General features: G+C 42.2%; 3 pseudogenes; 1 reads left to right on the top strand and 2 right to left on the bottom strand.

Moving 5' to 3' along the window:
- Positions 1 to 200: 200 nt before the first annotated feature.
- LOC134898327 (5S ribosomal RNA) lies at positions 201 to 319 on the bottom strand (annotated as a pseudogene).
- Positions 320 to 5,714: 5,395 nt separating this feature from the next.
- LOC134898001 (5S ribosomal RNA) lies at positions 5,715 to 5,833 on the bottom strand (annotated as a pseudogene).
- A 4,110-nt stretch (positions 5,834 to 9,943) lies between these two features.
- LOC134897671 (5S ribosomal RNA) lies at positions 9,944 to 10,062 on the top strand (annotated as a pseudogene).
- The last annotated feature ends 906 nt before the right edge of the window (positions 10,063 to 10,968 follow it).

Below are 10,968 nucleotides of genomic sequence, written 5' to 3'. Positions count from 1 at the left end.
GAAAAGTTGCAGATATTCGCTGTCAGTGGAGCAAACGTGGTGAGATCAATCCGTATATATTTTGTGGGCGGTTAGTATACAGTGTGCTGGTGATATTTTGGATAGTTTATTAAGACCTAGATTGTGAATCCTGCAGGATATAATCAATAGTACCTTATGGTATTGATTAGGTCACTGGCTAGCTCAACGTTATTTGTCAGTCCTTACAGTACCTGATATTCCCAGGCAGTACCCCTCCCTGGTACTGATCAGGCCCAAACACTGCTTAGCTTCCAAGATCGAACGAGATTGGGCGTACCAGTGTGGTTTGACTGTACTTGAGAGATAAACATCTTATTGCCAGGACCCGATCGCACATAAACACATGAATCCTGATATGTTAAAAAACTTTAATGGTGTAACACAGAAATCGACAGGGAGTGAGAGGTGAGGAGGGATGTGCAAATAGGATCAATGTGACAAGTATGGTGTAAGGAGGATACAGCACCTCACAGGAAGGGTGCGATTTCATAGCTCTCGTTCAGACCCACGGGTTGCAGGGTCTGAAGCTGGAAAATCCAGTACATCTCCCTTCTTGAGAGTTTGTTCGCAAGGTCACCTCCTCTCTCTCCCAGACGCACAAGTTCTATCGCTTTAAATGTGAGGTCCTCTGGGTTGGAATTATGGTGCGATGTGAAATGTCTGGAAACAGTATGGCTCTCCACTTTGTTCTTTATATTTCTTATGTGTTCCTGGATCCTCATCTTTAATGGTCTCTTGGTCTTGCCCACATATTTCTTTTTGCAAGGACATTCTAATAAATAGATGACAGACACGGTATTGCAGTTCATGAATTCCTTGATGGTGTAGAGTTCCTTGTCTTCCATGTCGCTGAAGGTTTTCCGATTCGGATGTAGGAATTTGCATACATTGCATTTCCCGCATTTGAAGGAACCCACACATTTAGGCATTATGGAGCTCTTAGTAGACTTCTCCCTCAATAGGCTGGGTGCAAGATGGTCCTTAAGGTTCCTAGATTTCTTGAAGATGATGACTGGTTCAGACGGTAGGAGGTCTTTGAGGACAGGGTCCATACGAAGAATGTTCCAGTGATTCTTGAGCGACTTCCTGATGGTCTTTTCGTGTTGGTTATAAGTGGTAATGAAGGCGATTGAATCTTTCTTGGCATCTCTCGGTTTGTACTTCAGGAGTTCCTCTCTGTTGACATTCCGTGTTTTTTCTAGGGCTTTTTCCACAATATGCCCTGGGTATTCTTTGTCCTGGAACCTCTTGCTGTAGATCTTCAGTTGGTCCTCACAGTCATTTGGATTGGTGCAGTTCCTCTTAATCCTCGAGAATTGTGATGCCGGAATGTTGTCCTTCCACTTCTGGAGGTGGTTACTTCGATAATGCAAATAGCTGTTCATATCCACCTCTTTTATGTAGTTCTTGGTGGTGATGCCCCCATTCTCACCAATTAAAATCAAATCCAGATATTCCACTGACTTGTCGTTGGTGTTTGAAGTGAAGGTCAAGTTAAAATCATTGTTTCCCAGCGTATTTAAAAACGTATTAAAAGATTCAACCGTGCCATTCCAAATAATTAAAATGTCGTCGATGTAGCGTCTGTAGAGCACCACATTTTCTTTAAAAGTTTCCAGGCCGTACACATGTGTCTTTTCCCAATGTCCCATAAATAAATTGGCAAAGCTTGGGGCAAAGATCGTCCCCATAGCTGTGCCACAGCATTGTAAGTAAAAATGGTTAAGAAACTTAAAATAGTTATGACTGAGAATAAAAAGCATAAGATCACAAATAAAATCTCGGTGGGTGGGGGTCAGAGTTGGGTCGTTGTTCAAGTATTCCCTGCATGCAGCTATGCCTTTGGAATGCTCAATGCATGTGTACAGGGATTGAACGTCCACTGTCGCCCATATGTATGTATCCTTCCACTCCACTGTTCTAAGTACGTTGAGTATTGATGTTGTGTCTTTTAAATAAGATGGCAGTGTTTTCACATATTTCTTCAGAAAAACGTCCACGTACTCTGACAAGTTTGAGGTTAGTGAACCTATACCCGCCACTATTGGTCTGCCAGGTGGATTCGTCAGTGATTTATGGATCTTAGGTAAAAAATAAAAAATGGGGGTAATGGGATTGGATTGCATAAGAAATTGGTACTCTTCCTTTGTTATCACTGTGCTCCGTAGTGCATGTAGAAGTATAGTCCTCAGCTCTTCCACAAATGATTCTTTTGGATCACTCTGGAGGAGTGTGTAAGACTTGGTATCCCCCAGTAGTCTTCGTGCTTCTTTCGTATAGAGATCGTGATCCATAATGACCAATCCCCCCCCCTTTGTCAGCTTGTTTTATAACTATATTGTTGTTTTTCTGCAGTTTCTTCAGGGCTTCACACTCGCGGTTCCCCATATTTCTTCCCTCTGTTTTCTTCGGTTCAATATCACACAAGTCCTTCTTCACCATGTCATAAAAGAGACTAACGTTACTTCCTTTTGACTCGAGTGGGTAATATTTCGATGTAGGCTTGAGGCCAGATTTGGATCGTTCTTCATAATTACTTATGACAGCATCCTCTTTACGCAAAAAATGTCTCTTTAAAGTCAGTTTTCTCACAAACTTATTCAAGTCGATGAAGGTCTCGAATTTATTCAAACCAGTCGTTGGTGCAAAAGTCAGACCTTTGCTGAGGAGTGTGATCTCTGGCTCTGTGAGAATGTGCTTAGAAAGATTGAAGATGCCTCTGTCCCTTGACTCAGTTAGTACATATTCTTTCTTTTCTGGTCTCTCCCTCCTGCCGCCCCGTTTTCCTCTTCTTCTAGGAACCTTCTTTTCATGGGAGATGCCTGTCTGCTGTCTTCTCTCACCATGTTTTGTATCACGTCTTTTGTTCGTGCACCTGTTCTTGCCGATAAAAAATCCTGGTCACCTGTGGAGTCTCTTCTTTGTAAAGCTGAGAATCTGTTAACTGTTCTTATGTGTGGGTTTGATGGGGAATCCTCGCTGTTTGTCCTGTTCTTCTTCCCTTTGTTGGGTATCGTCTTCTACTGGTACCTCTCTGCTCTGTTAGACTGTTGGCCGGGAACCTTGAAACGGCTCCAGTTCTTCATGTGTCCTTGACGGTAATCATTTCTGTCCCGAAGGAATTTCTTCTCCTTCCCTTTGATAACTTCCCCTTCAACATGCTCTAGTTTTTTGTTAAGTACTTTCTCATTAATAATATAGTCCTCCTTGTCCTTGAATCCGGTCATCTCAGATTCTTTCGCCTTTATTTCGACTTCTAGTGCCGCCAGAGTTTCCTTCTTTTTGCGGATAAGAAGTTTCATGAGGTCAATGGAACACCTGTGTAGGATGGAGTCCCATTCTTCTATAAATTCCGCATCCTGTGTGCCAAACGTAGGCTGCTTAAGGAGTCTCAGGCCTCTGGGTACTCTGTTAACTGTGATGTAATGTTCCAGGCCTTTAACATCCCACCACGTTTTCACTTCTTTAATAAGAAGTTTCTCCATACCCCAAAATAGATCGTCCAGATCTTGTGTGGGTGTTGGAGCGTCCACCTGTTTGTTCTCATTAAATATTTTTTGGCATAAATCATTTCTTCTAACCGTACGGTCAAGGGCCCTCATTCCGAGTTGTTTGCTCGCAAATCGAATGTAGCAGAGTTACACACGCTAAGCCGCCGCCTACTGGGAGTGAATCTTAGCTTCTTAAAATTGCGACCGACGTACGCGCAATATTGCGATTACAAACGAGTTAGCAGTTTCAGAGTAGCTCCAGACTTACTCTGCCTGTGCGATCATTTCAGTGCTTGTCGTTCCTGGTTGACGTCACAAACACACCCAGCGTTCGCCCAGGCACTCCCACCGTTTCCCCGGCCACTCCTGCGTTTTTTCCGGAAACGGTAGCGTTTTCAGCCACACGCCCCTGAAACGCCGTGTATCCGCCCAGTAACACCCATTTCCTGTCAATCACATTACGATCGCCGGAGCGAAGAAAAAGCCGTGAGTAAAAATACTTTCTTCATAGTAAAGTTACTTGGCGCAGTCGCAGTGCGAACATTGCGCATGCGTACTAAGCGGATTTTCACTGCGATGCGATGAAAAATACCGAGCGAACAACTCGGAATGAGGGCCCATGTTTCCAAACATTCTAAAAGAGATGCTGGGAATAAACTGGATACTCGTCTCACCAGGCTGCTATATCAGTGTACCAAAGAGACAATTGTGTAGAAAGGAAATGACACAGCGCCACTTGCGAGGTGGGTTCTCAGTATAAAATATATAGAATACTAAAATTGCTAAAAAACACACGCCACCTTGTTATAAGGTGTCTGCCACCCCTTAAGAACGCAACACTGGTACAGTACTGCTGGGAACAATCTAAAAAATGGGGGAATAAGGGTACCGGCGACTGGTGTTGTTTAAAACGCAATAGTTAAAAGATAGATTTAAAAGCCAAAAAACTATATAATGGTACAAATAAGCTTTAATTATCACATAAAATTGTGTTAAAACATAAAAATATATTAATAAAATCTTACGAATATAAAGGTCTTAGTAAAAAGTAAGGACTTCTAACTTAGCTTTTTAAAAATAGGCAAGGGAGTCACCACAGGGAGCCCAACGCGTTTCGTCACAACTGACTTCTTCAAAGGGTGAGGATAGAATGAGATACTACGCCTATTTATACCCCTGATGGACTGACTCAGGGTTGGTGATGTCATAATTAGTCATGTGATGTAATTAAAGTATGTGCTACACAGAACATCAAAGACACTTATTTGGGACATAGCCTAAGGCTAGAGAGGGTAACATAATGGTGAAGACATAAAAAAAACGATTGTTTTTAGAACTGTAATAGCGCTCAGAACGTCCAGAAATGTGTTTTAATGTTGATTTGCGGCACTTCCGCCACACTTCCGGTGACGGAGGGGACGCGTCACGTGACTCCGGGCATTTCCGCCCCACTTCCGGTTGCGTTAGTGCGCATGCGCCGGCGGCGCCAGCCGTTCATTGCGCAAGTGCCTGCAGTCTCTTTAGTTAGTTTCAGTTCTGGTCCAGGTCTCCGTATTCTATATGTCCCTTGGTAATAGGTAATGCGGCGGCCATGTTATTGGTGACAATCTCCATAGGAAACACAGGCAAAAGAGGTGGCCATCTTTAAGGAGTCCTTGGAGACCCAAATTCACATTGCATCGGTATCCATGGAAACAGGACCATGTAACAAGCAGAGAAGAAAATAGTGAAAGCTATGCACTGGTTCTTACAAGGATGTTTATAAAAATATATATATATATAGCAAATAAAACAAGCTGAGATCCAATATTAAAAAGATAATAAATGAAAAAATAAGTTAGATTATTTATGTATAAATATAAATATATAAATATAATTATAAATATAAATATAAATATGTGTACACAAAGTAAAAAGGGAGAAAAGGCACACATGGAGTGTATAGTGCGTGCGGAATGTGGCATTAGGCAATAGTGGGTTTCAGGAATTTCAGGTGGGAGAGGAAAAGTTGCAGATATTCGCTGTCAGTGGAGCAAACGTGGTGAGATCAATCCGTATATATTTTGTGGGCGGTTAGTATACAGTGTGTTGGTGATATTTTGGATAGTTTATTAAGACCTAGATTGTGAATCCTGCAGGATATAATCAATAGTACCTTATGGTATTGATTAGGTCACTGGCTAGCTCAACGTTATTTGTCAGTCCTTACAGTACCTGATATTCCCAGGCAGTCCCCCTCCCTGGTACTGATCAGGCCCAAACACTGCTTAGCTTCCAAGATCGAACGAGATTGGGCGTACCAGTGTGGTTTGACTGTACTTGAGAGATAAACATCTTATTGCCAGGACCCGATCGCACATAAACACATGAATCCTGATATGTTAAAAAACTTTAATGGTGTAACACAGAAATCGACAGGGAGTGAGAGGTGAGGAGGGATGTGCAAATAGGATCAATGTGACAAGTATGGTGTAAGGAGGATACAGCACCTCACAGGAAGGGTGCAATTTCATAGCTCTCGTTCAGACCCACGGGTTGCAGGGTCTGAAGCTGGAAAATCCAGTACATCTCCCTTCTTGAGAGTTTGTTCGCAAGGTCACCTCCTCTCTCTCCCAGACGCACAAGTTCAATCGCTTTAAATGTGAGGTCCTCTGGGTTGGAATTATGGTGCGATGTGAAATGTCTGGAAACAGTATGGCTCTCCACTTTGTTCTTTATATTTCTTATGTGTTCCTGGATCCTCATCTTTAATGGTCTCTTGGTCTTGCCCACATATTTCTTTTTGCAAGGACATTCTAATAAATAGATGACAGACACGGTATTGCAGTTCATGAATTCCTTGATGGTGTAGAGTTCCTTGTCTTCCATGTCGCTGAAGGTTTTCCGATTCGGATGTAGGAATTTGCATACATTGCATTTCCCGCATTTGAAGGAACCCACACATTTAGGCATTATGGAGCTCTTGGTAGACTTCTCCCTCAATAGGCTGGGTGCAAGATGGTGCTTAAGGTTCCTAGATTTCTTGAAGATGATGACTGGTTCAGACGGTAGGAGGTCTTTGAGGACAGGGTCCATACGAAGAATGTTCCAGTGATTCTTGAGCGACTTCCTGATAGTCTTTTCGTGTTGGTTATAAGTGGTAATGAAGGCGATTGAATCTTTCTTGGCATCTCTCGGTTTGTACTTCAGGAGTTCCTCTCTGTTGACATTCCGTGTTTTTTCTAGGGCTTTTTCCACAATATTCCCTGGGTATTCTTTGTCCTGGAACCTCTTGCTGTAGATCTTCAGTTGGTCCTCACAGTCATTTGGATTGGTGCAGTTCCTCTTAATCCTCGAGAATTGTGATGCCGGAATGTTGTCCTTCCACTTCTGGAGGTGGTTACTTCGATAATGCAAATAGCTGTTCATATCCACCTCTTTTATGTAGTTCTTGGTGGTGATGCCCCCATTCTCACCAATTAAAATCAAATCCAGATATTCCACTGACTTGTCGTTGGTGTTTGAAGTGAAGGTCAAGTTAAAATCATTGTTTCCCAGCGTATTTAAAAACGTATTAAAAGATTCAACCGTGCCATTCCAAATAATTAAAATGTCGTCGATGTAGCGTCTGTAGAGCACCACATTTTCTTTAAAAGTTTCCAGGCCGTACACATGTGTCTTTTCCCAATGTCCCATAAATAAATTGGCAAAGCTTGGGGCAAAGATCGTCCCCATAGCTGTGCCACAGCATTGTAAGTAAAAATGGTTAAGAAACTTAAAATAGTTATGACTGAGAATAAAAAGCATAAGATCACAAATAAAATCTCGGTGGGTGGGTCTCCACAGGTGACCAGGATTTTTTATCGGCAAGAACAGGTGCACGAACAAAAGACGTGATACAAAACATGGTGAGAGAAGACAGCAGACAGGCATCTCCCATGAAAAGAAGGTTCCTAGAAGAAGAGGAAAACGGGGCGGCAGGAGGGAGAGACCAGAAAAGAAAGAATATGTACTAACTGAGTCAAGGGACAGAGGCATCTTCAATCTTTCTAAGCACATTCTCACAGAGCCAGAGATCACACTCCTCAGCAAAGGTCTGACTTTTGCACCAACGACTGGTTTGAATAAATTCGAGACCTTCATCGACTTGAATAAGTTTGTGAGAAAACTGACTTTAAAGAGACATTTTTTGCGTAAAGAGGATGCTGTCATAAGTAATTATGAAGAACGATCCAAATCTGGCCTCAAGCCTACATCGAAATATTACCCACTCGAGTCAAAAGGAAGTAATGTTAGTCTCTTTTATGACATGGTGAAGAAGGACTTGTGTGATATTGAACCGAAGAAAACAGAGGGAAGAAATATGGGGAACCGCGAGTGTGAAGCCCTGAAGAAACTGCAGAAAAACAACAATATAGTTATAAAACAAGCTGACAAAGGGGGGGGATTGGTCATTATGGATCACGATCTCTATACGAAAGAAGCACGAAGACTACTGGGGGATACCAAGTCTTACACACTCCTCCAGAGTGATCCAAAAGAATCATTTGTGGAAGAGCTGAGGACTATACTTCTACATGCACTACGGAGCACAGTGATAACAAAGGAAGAGTACCAATTTCTTATGCAATCCAATCCCATTACCCCCATTTTTTATTTTTTACCTAAGATCCATAAATCACTGACGAATCCACCTGGCAGACCAATAGTGGCGGGTATAGGTTCACTAACCTCAAACTTGTCAGAGTACGTGGACGTTTTTCTGAAGAAATATGTGAAAACACTGCCATCTTATTTAAAAGACACAACATCAATACTCAACGTACTTAGAACAGTGGAGTGGAAGGATACATACATATGGGCGACAGTGGACGTTCAATCCCTGTACACATGCATTAAGCATTCCAAAGGCATAGCTGCATGCAGGGAATACTTGAACAACGACCCAACTCTGACCCCCACCCACCGAGATTTTATTTGTGATCTTATGCTTTTTATTCTCAGTCATAACTATTTTAAGTTTCTTAACCATTTTTACTTACAATGCTGTGGCACAGCTATGGGGACGATCTTTGCCCCAAGCTTTGCCAATTTATTTATGGGACATTGGGAAAAGACACATGTGTACGGCCTGGAAACTTTTAAAGAAAATGTGGTGCTCTACAGACGCTACATCGACGACATTTTAATTATTTGGAATGGCACGGTTGAATCTTTTAATACGTTTTTAAATACGCTGGGAAACAATGATTTTAACTTGACCTTCACTTCAAACACCAACGACAAGTCAGTGGAATATCTGGATTTGATTTTAATTGGTGAGAATGGGGGCATCACCACCAAGAACTACATAAAAGAGGTGGATATGAACAGCTATTTGCATTATCGAAGTAACCACCTCCAGAAGTGGAAGGACAACATTCCGGCATCACAATTCTCGAGGATTAAGAGGAACTGCACCAATCCAAAGGACTGTGAGGACCAACTGAAGATCTACAGCAAGAGGTTCCAGGACAAAGAATACCCAGGGCATATTGTGGAAAAAGCCCTAGAAAAAACACGGAATGTCAACAGAGAGGAACTCCTGAAGTACAAACCGAGAGATGCCAAGAAAGATTCAATCGCCTTCATTACCACTTATAACCAACACGAAAAGACTATCAGGAAGTCGCTCAAGAATCACTGGAACATTCTTCGTATGGACCCTGTCCTCAAAGACCTCCTACCGTCTGAACCAGTCATCATCTTCAAGAAATCTAGGAACCTTAAGGACCATCTTGCACCCAGCCTATTGAGGGAGAAGTCTACCAAGAGCTCCATAATGCCTAAATGTGTGGGTTCCTTCAAATGCGGGAAATGCAATGTATGCAAATTCCTACATCCGAATCGGAAAACCTTCAGCGACATGGAAGACAAGGAACTCTACACCATCAAGGAATTCATGAACTGCAATACCGTGTCTGTCATCTATTTATTAGAATGTCCTTGCAAAAAGAAATATGTGGGCAAGACCAAGAGACCATTAAAGATGAGGATCCAGGAACACATAAGAAATATAAAGAACAAAGTGGAGAGCCATACTGTTTCCAGACATTTCACATCGCACCATAATTCCAACCCAGAGGACCTCACATTTAAAGCGATTGAACTTGTGCGTCTGGGAGAGAGAGGAGGTGACCTTGCGAACAAACTCTCAAGAAGGGAGATGTACTGGATTTTCCAGCTTCAGACCCTGCAACCCGTGGGTCTGAACGAGAGCTATGAAATCGCACCCTTCCTGTGAGGTGCTGTATCCTCCTTACACCATACTTGTCACATTGATCCTATTTGCACATCCCTCCTCACCTCTCACTCCCTGTCGATTTCTGTGTTACACCATTAAAGTTTTTTAACATATCAGGATTCATGTGTTTATGTGCGATCGGGTCCTGGCAATAAGATGTTTATCTCTCAAGTACAGTCAAACCACACTGGTACACCCAATCTCGTTCGATCTTGGAAGCTAAGCAGTGTTTGGGCCTGATCAGTACCAGGGAGGGGGACTGCCTGGGAATATCAGGTACTGTAAGGACTGACAAATAACGTTGAGCTAGCCAGTGACCTAATCAATACCATAAGGTACTATTGATTATATCCTGCAGGATTCACAATCTAGGTCTTAATAAACTATCCAAAATATCACCAGCACACTGTATACTAACCGCCCACAAAATATATACGGATTGATCTCACCACGTTTGCTCCACTGACAGCGAATATCTGCAACTTTTCCTCTCCCACCTGAAATTCCTGAAACCCACTATTGCCTAATGCCACATTCCGCACGCACTATACACTCCATGTGTGCCTTTTCTCCCTTTTTACTTTGTGTACACATATTTATATTTATATTTATAATTATATTTATATATTTATATTTATACATAAATAATCTAACTTATTTTTTCATTTATTATCTTTTTAATATTGGATCTCAGCTTGTTTTATTTGCTATATATATATATATATTTATAAACATCCTTGTAAGAACCAGTGCATAGCTTTCACTATTTTCTTCTCTGCTTGTTACATGGTCCTGTTTCCATGGATACCGATGCAATGTGAATTTGGGTCTCCAAGGACTCCTTAAAGATGGCCACCTCTTTTGCCTGTGTTTCCTATGGAGATTGTCACCAATAACATGGCCGCCGCATTACCTATTACCAAGGGACATATAGAATACGGAGACCTGGACCAGAACTGAAACTAACTAAAGAGACTGCAGGCACTTGCGCAATGAACGGCTGGCGCCGCCGGCGCATGCGCACTAACGCAACCGGAAGTGGGGCGGAAATGCCCGGAGTCACGTGACGCGTCCCCTCCGTCACCGGAAGTGTGGCGGAAGTGCCGCAAATCAACATTAAAACACATTTCTGGACGTTCTGAGCGCTATTACAGTTCTAAAAACAATCGTTTTTTTTTATGTCTTCACCATTAT

Source organism: Pseudophryne corroboree, chromosome 3 (assembly GCF_028390025.1).
Source record: "Pseudophryne corroboree isolate aPseCor3 chromosome 3, aPseCor3.hap2, whole genome shotgun sequence".
NCBI lineage: Eukaryota > Metazoa > Chordata > Amphibia > Anura > Myobatrachidae > Pseudophryne > Pseudophryne corroboree.
This window is presented reverse-complemented; position numbering and strand designations above follow the sequence as displayed.